This window comes from Lygodium microphyllum, chromosome 25, assembly GCF_053477565.2.
Source record: "Lygodium microphyllum isolate KBCC chromosome 25, Lygodium_microphyllum_v1.1.10, whole genome shotgun sequence".
Lineage (NCBI taxonomy): Eukaryota > Viridiplantae > Streptophyta > Polypodiopsida > Schizaeales > Lygodiaceae > Lygodium > Lygodium microphyllum.
The window spans coordinates 5342956-5360409 of record NC_141159.1 but is presented as its reverse complement, the minus strand read 5'-3'; positions in this window follow the sequence as shown (position 1 = coordinate 5360409).

Here is a 17454-nt window from a genome sequence, read left to right as displayed (position 1 = left end):
TAGTTTATGGGTCCTCTATTGACCATGTTTTGTTAGTGGGTTCCATCCCACATCTATCTCTTTGGCATACCCCTTTAGGCCATATGTCCTAGAAGGGAATGAAAATGCTTTCTGGTTGCAGTACTTGCCGCCCCTTGACTATGCATGTTTTGATTCATGTGAGCATTATCTTTATGGCAGACAGACTAGGAATATGTATAAGAGGTCCGGTAGGACACGCATGAGTGAGACCATGGCATCAGTACATTCGATGTCTGTGGACCCATGCCTTATCAATCTATGGGTGGTGCAAAGTATTTTGTGATGTTTATTGACTATTTTTTGCATAAAGTTTGGGCTTATCCCATTAAGCTTAAGCTAGATGTGTCTTGGTTGTGTTTCAAAGATGGCTTGCATTGGTTGATGGGCATAGGTTAAAATGCCTTAGGATTGACAATGGGAGAGAATATGTGTCACGTGCCTTTGAGCAGCTATGTGACGAGCAGGGTATTAAGCGTTATTTGATTTCCCCCTATACCCCACCCCAAAATGGTTTGGCTGAGCGGATGAATAGAACCATCCAGAAGCGTGTACGCAGTATGCTTAGCCATGCAGGCCTCCAATAGAGCTTTTGGGCCGGGCCTTCAGTATAGCTGTGCATATCATCAATAGATCACCTTCCAGTGGTTTGGAATTCTAGGTTGCAGAGGAGGTATGGATTGGGAAACCTCCATCTTATGCACATCTACATGTCTTTGGATGTGAGGCATTCTCCCATGTGCCCAAGGACAAGCGTAGTAAGTCGGATCCTAAAAGTGTCAAATGCATTTTCCTTGGTTATGGAGATATAGGCGAGATGGATTACCGCCTTTGGGATGTGCAGGTGCGAAAAGTCATTCGTAGCCATGATGTAGTTTTCCATGAAGACAAGATGCATAGGCAGCCTGAGAGGGTGATAGAGATACACAGGTTATATTCCAGGAGGAGCCACATGCTCTTGGACAGTCAGTTGGACAACTTGTAGCAGCAGTTGGTACACATGGCCAAGGTGTTGGACAGGATACTAGACATGTAGCAGAGCCTGCAGTGAGATGGTCTACTAGAGCTAAGCGTCCACTTGATAGATTTGAGCCCTCAATACATTATGTCTTGGTTACAAATGCAAGAGAGCCTCTCACCTATGATGAGGGTATGCGTAGGGGTGACAGTCACTCCTGGGAGAGGGCTACGCAGTCTGAGATGGACTCCTTACATAAGAATATGACTTGGGATTTGGTTGCATTGCCTCCAGGGCAAGAAGGCTTTGCCATGCAAATGGATGTATAAGTTGAAAAGCACCCCTTGGGCACCCCAAATTGGCTTATAAGACAAGACTTGTTGCTAAGGGTTTTAAACAGAAACATGGAGTTGACTTTGATGAAGTTTTTTATCATGTTGTCAAGATGACCACCCTACGCTCGGTTGGCCTTAGTTGCGCAGCTTGACTTGGACATGCAACAAATGGATGTCAAGACTACATTCTTGCATGGGGATTTGCATGATGAGATATACATGGAGCAACCTAAGGGCTTTGCAGAACCTGGTAGGGAGCACCTAGTGTGCAAGTTGAAGAAAAGTCTTTATGGCTTGAAGCACACACCTAGGGAGTGGTATCATAAGTTTGATGCCTTTATGCAATCACCGGGCTACAACAAGAGTGCTATGGATCCGTGTCTTTACACAAAGAAAGCTTGCGATGGCTCATTGCTTATTTTGGTACTTTATGTGGATGATATGTTGATAGCAGGGAAATCTCATGATGAGCTAGATGCTCTTAAATCTCAGCTCAAGAATAGCTTTGAGATAAAGGATTTGGGACAAGCCTCTCACATTCTTGGTATGCGCATTAAGTGCGACGGGCATTAGGGACTACTCTACCTCTCATAAAGGGAGCACATTCATAAAGTCCTTGAGCGTTTTCACATGTAGGATGTGAAGCCTATTGGCTGTCCATTACCTTCTTATGTGAAGTCTCACAAGCCGATTGTTCGCAAACAGATGAGCAAAGAGTCAAGATGGCCAAGATCCCTTATGCATCAATCGTGGGCAATTTGATATATGCCATGATAGCCACTCGTCCAGATATTGCATTTACACTTGGTGTTGTGACACGCTATATGGCTACCCCTGGCAAAAAGCATTGGAATGTCATGAAGGGTATCATGAGATACGTGAAGGGCACATCAAGTACTTGTTGGGTAATATCCATAGATAGTGCATATTTTTGAAGTTTCACAAATTGAGAATAATATGCTCCTAGGCTTAGTTTTAGTAGCTAGCATAAGAAAAGGAACTTGTTCATCCTAATGGTGCTATAGGACGGCAGCAAGTATCTTTATCTTATGGCCTTCTTGATACCTTCCTAGCTTACAAGTGTTTCAATGCCTCACCTGCTAGTTTCGGCTTGGCAATCATTGCCTTGTTAATTGCACTTAATCCTATCATATCAAAATAGTTTTTAAGAGTTTCGATTCAAACTTCAACATCAGTCTCAGCATTGGATCCTTTTCCCGTAAACTCACATGGCTTGACTTGCTTCAAGAGAAACTTCTTTTCTTGGAGATAAGTGTTATGTTGTTAGAAGGTGCTTGATAATCAAGATCATATTATTTGGGCTATTTCGTTGAGATAGTTGTTACTATTTTGCTCTTGACTTACAATTAAAAATGGTAAGGCAACACATGCATAGATAGTTACTAACTTATTCATTTTTATTTCGTGATGATACCACATGTATGTTAGATATGCTCAATGCCCCACCCTCATAAGATGCCACCAATGGTCCATGGTGCTCAAAGTTGTAAGTCCCCCATTATGAGGAGAAGCCATATGTGAGCCCGGATATTGGTTGAGTCCTGACTTGTATGTTAGATGAGGTCTATGTGACCGGATGGCAAAAAGTGACCATTGTGGGTTTAATCTTTAGATTAGACAAAGTAGTTAAGCTGGTAGCAACTCGAGGCACATTGCATCAAGTTGCGGGGTAAGGAAGTTATCAGGGGCCCTAGCCAACGGTAAAGAGAATATTCCCTAGAATATTTCCTAGCCAACTAGTGGAGGTGCACATGGAAGGTCAACAGACACATGTGCATATGGAAGGTCAACAGACACATGTGCATGTGGAAAGTCAGACACAGGTGCATATGGAATGTCATCCATCATGACTCCCTTCATAGGCTATAAAAGGTAGACCCCTTCACAGTTTTCATAATCTATCTTTCACCCAATCAGAGTTGTTCTAGCTAGCCTTAAGCTCTTCACCTATCTTCTGTCTAAATCACCATCTAAGCTTCACAGTGGAAGTGCATGGTTGGACAGAGCCATCTTTGTATCAATTGTTTGGAGCTAAATAATTTTTGTTATTCCCTTCTTATTTGTTGTGAACTCTCTATCTCTTTCTCAAATTCTATTCGTTGCACTGTGTAATTTTTAGAGTATAATGTGCCCAACTGAGGAGTCCTTAATTGTATGATTTACTGGTCCATTGAGAGACTTTTCCTAAGCAATGCCGCTCAATACTCCTTAGAATAACATGGGGTTTGTTGCTTAGGCTCTCTCAGGTCCACTTTGCAATGGAAAGTTCCTTCCATAAATTGTAAGGATCGCAACCTAAATCTAGGTTTTTAATTTAGATCTAAGGTTACCTAATAACTTAATTAGTATATTGGTCCTTGAGCCCTATATTTGTAAGTTAACTCAAATCAAAGTAGATCAAAGATGCACTTGATTCAAAGAGAGTAAGAAATGAGGGGGAACAATGTGTGACAACCTCTTGTTGGGGGTAAAGGCGCCTCCGCCTAGCCGCCCATGTATTACTATACTGACAGTCACCGCCACTGCACACTGTAGGTGGCGGGCGTCCATCACCGTCACTTATTCTTTATTCTTTTAGTGACAGTTTGAATAAAGGAAGGCCCGATCACACATTGTGACTGTTGGAGTCCCCATTTCTTGTCTCTCTCTTTCTTGCCCTTGCCCTCCCGCCATAGCTCTCGAGTGCAAGCTTCGATCCTTCTCACCTTTCAACTGGTATCAGAGCACAGCTTCCCGACTCTTGAGCTTCGCTCATGGCATTCTCAGCCTCCCATTGACTCCCCACTCGCATTGGGTCTCCTTTCCGGCAACCATAGCTTATTCTCTTGAGCTCCCGTCACTCCTCGGCTTCCCGAGCTTCTTCTTGGCCTATTGAGGCACCATCAGGGCATTGACATTGAGGTATTGCTTCATTATTTCAAAGATTTATCTCAATCCACAGGTCTAGGTAAACAGGGTTTTCATAGATTGTGGGCAGCCATAACTCACACCTCTTGGAGCTTCCTTCACCTGGATCTTGCTTCCAGCCTATCAAGGCTTGCTGAGGCTTGGTGTAGGCCTTCTTTGGCCCCCATTTGTGTCCCCCTTTCGGCCCCATTTTTGGCACATGGAACAGCAGACCCCCCCAGCCAGCTCACGTTTTTTTTGCGCCTGTTTCAAAATCTGGCCCAAAAATCACTCTTTTTGTCATATCTCGGGCATTCGAAACCCGATTCGGGAAAGGTAAGAGTATTTTTAGGTCTGAGACAGTATGTATTTGTATGCCTATGGCTTATGTGATGCTTCTACTAATGTCTATTTTGATATCGGATCACTTGTGGATGCTATGTCTCTTATGTGAGACGCATTTGGAGCTGATTTAGCTCAGCCATTGACTGTTTTGAACAATCCCAGATTTGTCCAAAACAGGGCAGCCACCTGTTACTTCAATTTTATGCTTACAGGTCTTGGCATTTGATGCCCGATTATGCCCAGTTGGTACCTATACATACGGGAATGTATGCTTATGGTTTGCCTATGGATTTGAGCTTGGATTGAGCACTGATTTGCTCAGTTTACAGAGGTTATATGTTGCTAGAAACTTCAGGATTGAAGCTATTTATGCTACAATTGGGTTATGCCTATTGGTCACAGGGTGCTCCCGGCTACTCGGTATGATGTCATGATGTATTTAAACTATGCCACATGTCTTGTTTATGCTCCAAAATGATTTTGAGCTGAGATTAGAGCTCAATTTGGGTTTGACTATCACTTCTTTGCAACTAGTATTTCGTCTATGACATGGTTTATGCCTAGGCTACCCAGTACAAGTTCTGATGTCTTGGTGAATGCTTTATGCTATGGCTGTGGGGAGTTGTTTGAGCTCATCTCGACATTCATTTGAGTATTCCCTTGAGCAATTGGACATTGACTTGGATTTTTTTGTTACGACTTGGCTTTTTCCATTATGACCTTGGATGCTATATTGAGGCATTGTCTTGGTTACCTGTCTTTGGTACTTTGGCTTGGTTTGCTTGAGTTGTTGAGCTCGTTTATCCACCTTTTGAGCCACTGGGAGCATCTTGTATACTTGACCGACATTGAGCAGGAGGTTTATGCTATTTGAGCATTTTGCAGATACTTGAGACTTTGGGATCTCTTACACTTACATGTTGCATGGTTCATGCACTGATATCTTGGAATTGCTTTTGACCTGAGCTTGGGCTTTGCACTCTAGTGAGCATACACCTACTGGTGTCAGATCTTACCAGTGTTATGTATACTTTGTCCTACTGTCCAGGGGGTATGCCTACTCACTTACGGATGCTTTGGTGACATATTTGGGTGTTTGCTCAGGGTCTTGATGACTATTTGGTGCTGATTTATGTGCATTTATGGCTGGTCGTGTCTTGGCTGTCATTTATTGACTTGGTATAGTGATTTGGTCAGCAATTGACTCTCACAGTACCCTGCTGTCATTTATTACAGCAAGCATATAACTCCGGACTGACATGGATTTTTCATGCTGAAATATTCTGAAATGATGTACTTTCACTAGTACTTGGTGGGCAACAGCTTTGGTTACACTTTTCTCACCATTTTCTCTCAATTTTGGTAATTTTTTGGTCATTTTCTGTAGTAAACAACAAGTAGTTTTGAACTATCTACGGTCTTCCAGCCTGCATTATGGCGAGTTCATCCACTGATCATGCTATTTTCAACATCACTAAGCTTGATGGTACAAATTACTCTTATTGAAAGAGCCAGATTTTGTAGGTGTTGGTACAGAAATCGCAGATCAAACCATTGAGATTGAGCGGGCATCTGCCTGCAACTATGCTAGATGAGAAATGGCTTGAGCTTGATGAGTTATGCAAGTCCCTCACAGAACAGGTTCATTACAATGTATTTGAGGAAGAACAAAGTGCATGGCAGTGTGGGATAAAATCAAGAATCTCTATGACAAGAAAAGTCTAACGAGTCAGATGTATTGGCTGAAGCAGCTTATGGATCTGCGCATGAAGGAGAATGTGACTATTCTACTCATTTGAGGCAGTTCCATGCTATACTCAAGAACTTGACTTCGCAGGACATCACTTTTGCAAAGGAAGGCACTCCTCTTTTCTTGCTTGGTACTCTTAATGAGTCATGGGATGTATTCTGCACTACATTATGTGCCTCTACTGCTATCTTGAAATTTTCTAATGTTGAGAGTGCTCTTTTGCAAGAAGAGGTTAACCATAAGAATCTGGATGCCTCTGTGTGTCGCATGCTATGACAGTTAGAGGCAGGAATGATGGATATGAAAAGCATGGTAGTGGCAGTGGCCGTGGACGAGATTCTAAGAATTCTCGGTCCAAGTCTCGTGGGAAGTCAGGTAGCAAATCCCGTGGCAGGAATGCAGATGTTACTTGTCACCATTATGGAAAAAAGGGCCATATTAGGCAACAATGCCATGAACTGCGCAATGAAAGGCGCAAAGATAAGGGGAAAGACAAAGTGTAGGATAAGTCTTCTGATCGCAGCATAGTGCCTGCAAAGTCTAGTGTTAAAATTGAAGAGATCAATGTTATGCAGCCTAAGGAAGTTGATGATGATTATATCCTTGCAGCTTCTTCTAGTGCTTCGCAGATGACGGAGATACACTCTATGTATGCATAGTGTTGGCTCTTGGACTCAGGTGCGTCCTTTCATGTGACACCTTGACGAGAGTGGTTTCATTCATACTGTACTGTTTCGAGTTATGTGTGCTTGGGTGATGACAACTCTCTTGACATTGTGGGCATTGGTGATGTTAGACTGCAATTTCCTTCTGGCAGCTATTTTGTTATGCAGGATGTACATCATGTACCTGCTTTGACACGTAGTCTCATGTCAGCTGGATAGCTTGATGATGCAGGTTATCACGTATCTTTTGGAGACTTTGCATGGAAGATCACTCGTAGCAGACTTGTGATTGCGAGAGGTGCCAAGGCTTGCAGCCTCTATCCCTTGATTGTATCCGGTTCTTTCCTTGATCATGTTTTGTCTGTGGGTTCTATCCCACATGTATCTCTTTGGCATGCCCATTTGGGCCATATGTCTTCGAAGGGAATGAAAATGCTTTCTGGTTTGTAGTACTTATCGCCCCTTGATTATGCATGTGAGCATTGTCTTTATGGCAGGCATACTAGGTCTACGCATAAGAAGTCTGGTAGGCCACGCATGAGTGAGCCCTTGGCATTGGTACATTCGGATGTTTGTGGGCCCATGCCTTGTCAGTCTATGGGTGGTGCAAAGTATTTTGTTACGTTCATAGATGATTTTTCACGAAAAGTTTGAGCTTATCCCATTAAGCTGAAATCCTATGTCTTGGCTGTGTTTCAAAGATGGCTTGCATTGGTTGAGAATCAGTCTGGGTATAGGCTAAAATGCTTAAGAACAGATAATGGGGGTGAGTATGTCTCACGTGCTTTTGAGCAATTATGTGATGAGAGGGGTATTAAGCGTCAGTTGACCGCCCCCTATACACCCCCAGAATGGTTTGACTGAGTGGATGAATAGAACCATCCAGGAGCATGTACGTAGTATGCTTAGCCATGCAGGCCTACCACAGAGCTTTTGGGCTAAGACAATTAGTATAGCTGTGCATATCATAAACAGATCACCTTCTAGTGGTTTGGATTTCCAGGTTACCGAGGAGGTATGGACTAGAAAACCTCCCTCTTATGCGCATCTCCGTGTCTTTGGATGTGAGGCATTTTGTCATGTGCCCAGGGACAAGAGAAGTAAGCTGGATATCCTAAAACTGTCAAATGCATTTTCCTTGGTTATGGGAATGCAAGTGAGATGGGTTACCATCTCTGGGATCCGCAGGCGTGGAAAGTCATCCGCAGTCATGATGTAGTCTTCCATGAAGACAAGATGCATCGGCATCCTGAGAGAGTTGTTGGGATCCGCAGGGTCATATTTCAGGAGGAGCCAAGAGCTCCCGCACAGCCAGTTGGATAGCCTACAGCTGCAGCAGATGCTCATGGTCAGGGTGTTGGACAGGCAGTTGGGCAGGTAGCAGAGCCTGTCTACTAGAGACACACATCCACCTCATAGATTTCAGCCCTCGATGCATTATGTCTTGGTTACAGATGTAGGAGAGCCTTTCACTTATGATGAGGCTATGTGCAGGGATGATAGTCACTCTTGGGAGAGGGCTATGCAGTCTGAGATAGACTCCTTGCATAAGAATGAGACTTGGGATTTGGTTTCCTTGCCTAAGGGCAAGAAGGCTTTGCCATGCAAGTGGGTGTACAAGCTGAAAAGTACCCCTGGACACCCCAAGCTAGCATACAAGGCTAGATTGGTAGCAAAGGGTTTTAAGCAGAAGCATGGTGTGGACTTTGATGAGGTATTTTCTCCTGTGGTTAAGATGACCACCCTGCGCTTAGTCTTGGCTTTGGTTGCTCAGCTTGACTTGGATTTATACCAAATGGATATCAAGACGGCTTTCTTACATGGGGACTTGCATGATGAGATTTATACGGAGCAGCCTAAGGGCTTTGTAGAACCTGGTAGGGAGCACCTAGTGTGCAAATTGAAGAAAAGTCTTTATGGCTTGAAGCAAGCACCTAGGGAGTGGTATCATAAGTTTGATGCCTTTATGCAGTCACAGGGCTACAGCAAGAGTGCTATGGATCCGTGTCTTTACAGAAGAAAGCCCATGATGGTTCTTTATTGATTTTGGTACTCTGTGTGGATGATATGCTGATAGCAAGGAAAGCTCATGATGAGCTAGATGCTCTTAAGGCTCACCTCAAGAAGAGCTTTGAGATGAAAGATCTAGGACAGGCCTCTCACATACTTGGTATGCGTATTAGACGTGATAGGCATCAGGGACTCCTCTACTTATCACAGAGGGAGTACATTCATAAAGTCCTTGAGCGCATCCGCATGCAGGACGTAAAGCCTATTGGATGTCCACCCATTGCCTTCTTATGTGAAGGTATCACAGGCTGATTGTCCACAGACAGATGAGCAGAGGGCCGAGATGGGCTATCCATTGCCTTCTTATGTGAAGGTATCACAGGCTGATTGTTCGCAGACAGATGAGCAGAGGGCCGAGATGGGCAAGATTCCCTATGCATCCACAATGGGCAGTCTTATGTATGCCATGATCGCTACTTGTCCAGATATTGCCTTTGCAGTTGGTATTGTGGCACGTTATACGGCTACACCTGGCAAGAAGCATTGGGATGCCGTGAAGGGTATCATGAGGTACCTGAAAGGCACTGCAGATATGTGCATATGCTATGGCAGCCAGGATACAGGAGTCGTGGGGTACAATGACTCTGATTATATAGGACATGCAGATAGTAGAAAGTCCACTTCCGGCTATGTATTCACCTATGCTGGAGGTGCTGTTTCTTGGATGTCCAAGGTGCAGAAATGCACGGCCCTTTCTACTACAGAGGCAGAGTATGTTGCAGCCAACACTGAGGCTTGCAAGGAGGCCATTTGGTTAGGTCGTTTGGTTGCTGACCTTGGTATTGATGCTATCCCTACAGTGCATTCGGATTCTATGAGTGCTATTCAGTTAGCCAAGAATCTGGTCTTCCATGCGAAGACGAAACACATTGAGGTGAGGTATCACTTCATACGTGGGGTCGTTGAGGATAAGTCTGTTGACCTTGTCAAGATCTCAATTGACCAGAATCGTGCAGATCTGCTCATGAAAAGCCTCTCTACAGAGCGCTTTGCCTTCCTCAGGAGGTTGATGGGCGTGGGATGAGATGACGTCTTTCCTCATCCTGTTGTACATGTGTACATGTTGTATTGTCTTTTTCTTTTTTCTTTTTACTCCTCACTAGGGCAGATTCACCTTTAAGTGGGAGGTTGTTGGGGGTGAAGGCGCCTCCGCCTAGCCGCCCATGTATTACTACACTGACAGTCACCGCTACAACACACTGCGGGTGGCGGGCGCCCGTCACTGTCACTTTATTCTTTATTCTTTTAGTGACAGTTTGAATAAAGGAAGGCCCGGTCACACATTGTGACTGTTGGAGTTCTCATTTCTTGTCTCTCTCTTTCTTGCTCTTGCTCTCCCGCCATAGCTCTCGGGTGCAAGCTTCGATCCTTCTCACCTTTCACCTCTCTATCCATAGAGTATAGCCTCGTCTATGGTCTCCTAAAATGCCATTGATCAGAATCTAATATGACATGCCAAGTATTCAAGTACTTGGTCATTTTTTAACCACATCACCCTGAAGGAAAACTCTTGGCTCATTGAGATCATCCATCCACGGGACAATGTATCAGGGGTCTCGCCACTTTTTTTAGAGTGTGTTTTAGTTATTTAATTATCCTAACACATTTGTGTTTGATATGTAAAGAGGGCTTCCTTAATTAGCTATTAAACACCAATTTTTTCACGTAGTTTATTGTCATGGATACAAAGATAATATCAAATAATCATTTGAAAGTAGTTGCAAAAAACAATGTATTTATCTTGCACCTTCTCCAAGATGTAATGCCAACCTAGCAATCGATCCCTTAATCTAGGAGTCTCCCCAAATCTCAAGTACACGATCCACCAATCCATCCTTACCTAGCATTAGGGCCTTCCACGAAGTCTGTATTGAGCTTGTAAGCATTAAGTTGGCGGTCCTTGATACAACCAAGGGATTTACAACTAGAGCCCGCTTGGCACTATTGTCACCTCTTAGCTTAATGTCCTCCTTTATGAAGAGGCCTCTTGCATCTGGGGCCAATCCTAGCTCCCAATGTGGTTATCCTAGGCCCTTGGTGAAGGGCTTATGCTAGTAACCTTGGTAGAGATTTAGTGCATAACTATAAATCTACCCATGAGGGCACAAGAGATTTTGTACAAGTATACAACCAAGGCAATGAGCCTATTAGCTATAAAAGATTCCTTTTTAACGAAGCAATCACTTGAATATCCATAAGAGTCAATTGACTTATTTGAGCTAGGGAGACCATATTTTTAAACAATCAACCTTTTATTTGAAAGACAAATTTGACAACTGAAAAACAATGCCCTTTGAGTACATTGCAAAAGAAGATGTAGTCCTCAACATCACAAGCTTTCTAGACACTTCAATAATTTATCAAACATCAACTATACATAGCTCTTTTTATCCTAGCCCCATGAATACTCTTTTTCTTTAGTGAGCATTTTTTCATGTGACAGTCATGGGTAGTCTAATACCATTGTGACTCAAACGAAATATAAGAAACCTTAAATCAAAATACAGTTTTCATTCAGTCGTGTTTAGGATTGTCAAGAGTAAGATTAGGAGTGTAATGAGTACTAGGATCCTTTGCAAATTGTGGATCAATTGTTACTTGGTTTGATGGAGTAACTAAGCTATCATCTTGAGTTTCCTATCCTCGTAGTGCCTCCCCAAGACTCCAAGGAGTATATGTATGGTTTGGCTTTCCAACCTTTGTTGGTAGACCTCCTCACTTAGCACTCTCTCTCTCTCTTCTTCTTCTTGTTCTTCTTCTCCCTTTCTCTTCTCTTCTCCTCCCTTATCCTCTTCTTTTTCTCTCTTCTTCTCTTCTCCTCCTCTATCTTCTTTTCTCCTCCCCACACTCTCTCCCTCTCCCCATTATCTGTCTCTCTCTCTCTCTCTCTCTCTCTCTCTCTCTCTCTCTCTCTCTCTCTCTCTCTCTCTCTTCCTATCTCTCCCCCTCCATCTATATTTCCTCTCTCCCTCTCTCTCTCTCTCTGTGTCTCTCCGCGCGTGTTGGGGCGCATAAACTAGCATTAGAGGCATAATGTAAGGCTTTTATAGCCTTAGTGAGGAGCTAAGAGTCTTTCCTCTCTCTCGCTTATGAGAATGGTTACTCCCGTCGCGATGCCGTCGAGGCAGTTTGAGCTCCAAGCATTTGTGTGGAGATTGGGGGGATAATGACGACTCTCGTTTTGTGTCTCTCCGTTGCCCTATCACCCTTCTCTCGTTCTCGTCACGCTCGAGGCGGCTTGACGTGATCATGACAGTAGCAGTCGCTTGAGATTGGTGCACGTCACGGCTTGTTTGACGTGGAAAGAGCAACGATGACGACGAGCTGGCAAGTAGCGACGACTGGAAAGGACGTTTCCTCTTTCTTTTTAAACTTTTTTTAAAAGGTTATAACCTTAATTTCCCCCCCCCCCCCCCCCTTAAGCCCTGCGTCACACGGCAAGGGCGGGGGCGTTACAGGTTGGGCCCAGCCCAACACGAGAGATGGCAACTCCATTGAAAACCTATCCAAGATAGTGTAAGGTAAGGACCTTCTTTTGACACCTCCCTAAACATGATAAGTTCATTTTGAAATTTCTAAATGGTGTATTATGTGCATGTCATATATTTCTTCATGTTAAGATATTTTATGGACTCCTTTTCGTATTCATAATCAGCAAAGTGGTTCACATCCTTCACATGGTAGAACATTTTATAGACTATTTTCAGTTTTCATAATGGCCAATGAAATGCATATAGACTCTTCTTATGTTGCTACATTTACATCATAATTGGATGCTTGATCATTCAATGTTTTCAAGGGAATGCTATCTCAATCATGCATTCCAAGAGGCCTATAAAGGCATGTGCATATCCAAAAGACCCACACCATTCTTTTTATTTTTGTTGCAAGTTGCTTCTTTATTTTGGTAGTTTTCAAGGGGTTTCTAATTAGAAAGTAAACTATTTGGTTGAGTGACGACTTTCTACTTTGTTAGGATGAATTGCTCGCATTACTTGTATTAATTCCAACATGATTCATTAATAGCGATTGAATACACAAGGTGGAAGTCTGCAAGCAAACAAAAGAGAAATGTACAAGCATTCACTACAAACATATAGCCAAAATAATTGAAGTAACTAGAAATCATGGTGTAAAATGCTCCCAAATTGAGAACACCAAGATGGGGTGATAAGAACAACTATGGAGCTTCCCTCAGTCATGATGATTATAGCTCCACATGCCTTTTGTGCTATGGGTGTAATTCTATTCTTTGAAACAGTGCAAAATAGAGAAGAGAAAATGTGCTCCTAACAAGAATAAAAAATACCTCAAGTGCCATGCCCAAGGTTGTATCAAAATGTAATTCAATGTTGAGCATTTGCACTCAAGAAGAAAATTGTTAAACCGTCTGAGGCATATGTCAACATAATATGAATTAAACAAAGAAAAACAAGGAATGCTACTACATGTTATAGAGATGACCTACAATTACTCATTCACATTGTTACGACTTACCATAAATTTTTCACATTGCTTCCCATAAATATTCAAGTAATACTTCTTGCAATTTACGAAATGAAAATTACTTAACTACTTGGGGGAAGAGACAAAGTGATCAAGGTTTTAGATTGAAGAGTCCATGGAGTGAAATTTTCATGATAAATTAATAAAATAATCACTCATAACTAATTCTTATACATTACCTTAGACAAGAAAGCAATGACCCTTAGTTACAATTGTCATAAAAAGTAGTGTTGACGATAACAAAATTGAAACTTCTATATAGATTATTCTATCTTAACCTTTTGGGCCTAAGAAGAAATTTTCTTAATTTGTCATTGTTAATAACAAATGTGAAAGACTAGGTCAAAGATAGTCAAAGCACAAGTGCTTGATTTTTTAATGGTGGATTATTATTTTTGGAGCACTTCAACGATTATTTTTAGGCACTTGTATCACTATTTTACTCATGGACCTATTATTAGTATGGATATATTATTTTATAAGAGCCATAGGCTCACTCTTGTGGACATTGTATTTATCATTTGCAGTTGTATTTGTCACACTTGCAACTATTTTCTAGGTTGTGTACATGAAAATGTGATTAGAATAGCATAGTGTAGGTCTATTTAAGCTAATGTATAAGCATGCTATGAGGATTAACTTCCCTAGAGCCCACAAAGTAGGTAGGATGCCCAAGAAAGGACGCAGAGCTTAATTCACAATTGTGGAAACCCTAAAATGTAAAAGGGGTACAAACCCTAAAACGTAAATGGGACACCACCTTAAAATGTAAATGGGGCACCACCCTAGAGAAGTAACGTAATGCTAACCCTAAACTTGGTCTATATAAGGGTGGAAGGTCTCAGTTGTATTTACCCTTTTGGTGCATCCTAAAGAATTTACATGGTACAAATGGACAAAATTTGAGTGACAAGTAGAGAACACACAGCAAATATGAGAAGAACAGAGACTACTTTAATTTCAAACAAACTGATACAAAGATGGCTCTATCAACCCATGCGCTTCCACTGTGAAGCTTAGATGGTGATCCAAATAGATGATATGCGAAGAGCTTAAGGGTAGTTGGAAGAACTTTGACTGAGTGAAAGATAGATTGACGATGGCTTTAGAGGGATCTTCCTTTTATAGCCCGACAAGATAGTCTAGTTGGCATGTCTGACCATATTATGAATCTTATCTAGGTGGCTAGGAAATATTTATTTTACTATTGGGTTGGGGGTACTACTTCAACCCCCATCAAGGGGGGCACTAGGCCCCCTGAGATCCCTCAACTAGATGCCACTTCTGCAACCCTCAAACCCCAAAATAGGGATCCTTGATAGCTCCCACACCTCCCAACTCGATGCATTGTGCCTCAAGTTGCTACCAGCATAACTGTTCTATCTAACCCAAATGCTAGATCCACAAAGGTCGCCTTTTCTCCATCCAATCACATAGATGTTGTTTGACATACAAGTCAGAACCTACTCAATGACAGTGCTCACACATGACTTCTCATCATAATGGGGGCCTTACAACTTAAAGCACCATGGACCATCGGTGGCATCTTACGAAGGTGGAGCATTGAGCATATCTAACCTCCCCCCCTCAATGTCCACCCACAAGTGAATTACATTCTCAGCCCAATGTCAAGTCTCTGAAGATGAATTCAAAGGAGATCCTTTGTAAGAGCTTTGGTGAAGATATCTGCGCGATTTTCCTTCATTGAGCTTTAGCTTCCCATCCTCAATCAAGTCATGCAGATAGTGATACTAGATCTCAATGTGTTTGATACATGCATGAAAAACTAGATTTTTGGCAATGGCGATGCAACTCTAATTGTCACATCTTAGCAATGTTGGATCTTCATCCTATACTCCCATATGGTTCAGGATCCTCCTTAACTATATTGCTTCACATGCAACAAGCTGCCTTGTACTCTAATCCGGTAGAAGACAATGCCACAATTGGTTACTTCTTACTGATCCAAGAGAAGATTCCTAAACCTCAAGAGAAACAATATCCAAAATTTGATTTCTTGGAATCATTGTCACTTGTCCAATCTGAGTCACAATTTCCTATAAGAGCACTTCAAAAACTATATGTGATACCATACTCAAGAGTTCCCTTCAAGTATCTGAGCACCCACATCCTAGCTGTCTAATGACTCTCGTTGATTATTTGAGAATTTGCTCAAAATACCAATAGCAAAATAGATGTTTGTGATACCAGAAGGTATATTCCACGGTGGATTTCGTGAGGTTTTGCGGTGGATTTCGTAAAATTATATTTATTGCCGAGGCTCATACACAAGGTGGATTTCTTGTGCGAAAAGTCGATGGGGACGCTTGTCCTTTTCAGACGTCTTATTAATTTAATGTGCAAGTGGGTGATTCCATAGCGGGTGATTTCGCAAAATACATATTTAAATTAATGGACGTTTATGAGCTTAGAGTGCGCACTCGTAATAAATTAAGGTTAGGATTGAGTTCTAACCAATTTATTTATTTTGTAGCTGAAAACTGCTAGATATTCACTTTTCTCGGTTTAATTTTATTATTTTCTAACAATTGTCTATGCTTCAATTGATGTGTAGAGCAAGCAACGGTGGCGTTGGGAAGCACTGAGCGATAGCGTGTATTCAAGTTATTTAGAAGAAATTATCATTTTTTATGTTGGGCACACATCTTAGGCATGGCGCCAATATTTATTTTGACATGCTTATTTATTGAAGCGTCTGATATTTATTTATTATTTTGTATGCGCATGGGCGCCCAATTTAAATATTTGTTATTGGACATTGTATTTGGGCATAGCCCGACTCTTTGGGCACCCAACCGCTTTAATTCTTTAGTGGGACAAAAGCAAACACAAAAGCTAAAGCGTGCTAATTGTAACTTGGGCTATTTTTTGAGCTTGGAGATGAATAATATATCAAATACATGCTTTGTGGAGCGCTCACACAAGGCATGGAGGGAGATTGTACCCAAGGAGTCTTTTGCTTCATGTCGTGCAAGTTTTCTCTCTTGTTTTTTGTGTAAAAGTAGAGTTCTTTTGTTCTTGGGGACCTTCCGACGCTCGCTACGCACGCATATATCATCCGATCTATGTACCAGTGGTAACGAAGCTGAGATCGAAGACTTTCAATCACTTACTATCTCGCGTGAAGGCAGAGCTCCTAGAACGATCGAGCTCTACAATCAGTCTTGCGGCAATCCGTCAATACCAGCGTGTTCCTGGTGGTGAAGAACCCCCTGCTACGTTGTTGGATCGCGAAGAACCGGCCTCTACAGGCGGAGGACCACTCGAAAAGTTCATTTGCAAAATATTTTTCTCAGAGAGAGAAGCAGATAAGTAACTTCTATTAAGTTTGATTTGAAAGCTTAATAAGCTTTCTACAAAGCTTAAACTCCACAATTTCAAATGTCTGCGATAGCAGGACGTGTACGTGCCGTCGATGCCCTTCAGAAGCTGTCGCTATCCTTTAAAAAAACGATTTAGTTAAGCTTTAATTACTTAAAGCTTAAAGCTTTCAACTTTACAAAGTTTCAATTTTCAATTTCAAACCTCTCCATAGCAGCAGTTCCCATTGAATCAAACACGAGCTCGTTTTCAACTTTCTTGCAAGCCCCTGTTGACATCTGTGGACTGACAGAGTTCAATTCCAGCAAACAGATTGCTACATGCAGACTACACACATGAATTATCTTCTTAGAAGAAGACCGTAACATCAATTTCAACATCCGCCAAGAAGAAATACTACAAAAAGCTTTTTTTTTTTAAATAAGCCTTGTAAACCCGACTTTGAGCTACGCTCATCCCGCTAACAAGATTTCGAGTGTGTGAGGTCTTTTGGAATTTTGCAGGATGTCTGATCAAGCCATGGAAGATTTTATGGTCGAAGGTGATTTACCGAAACCA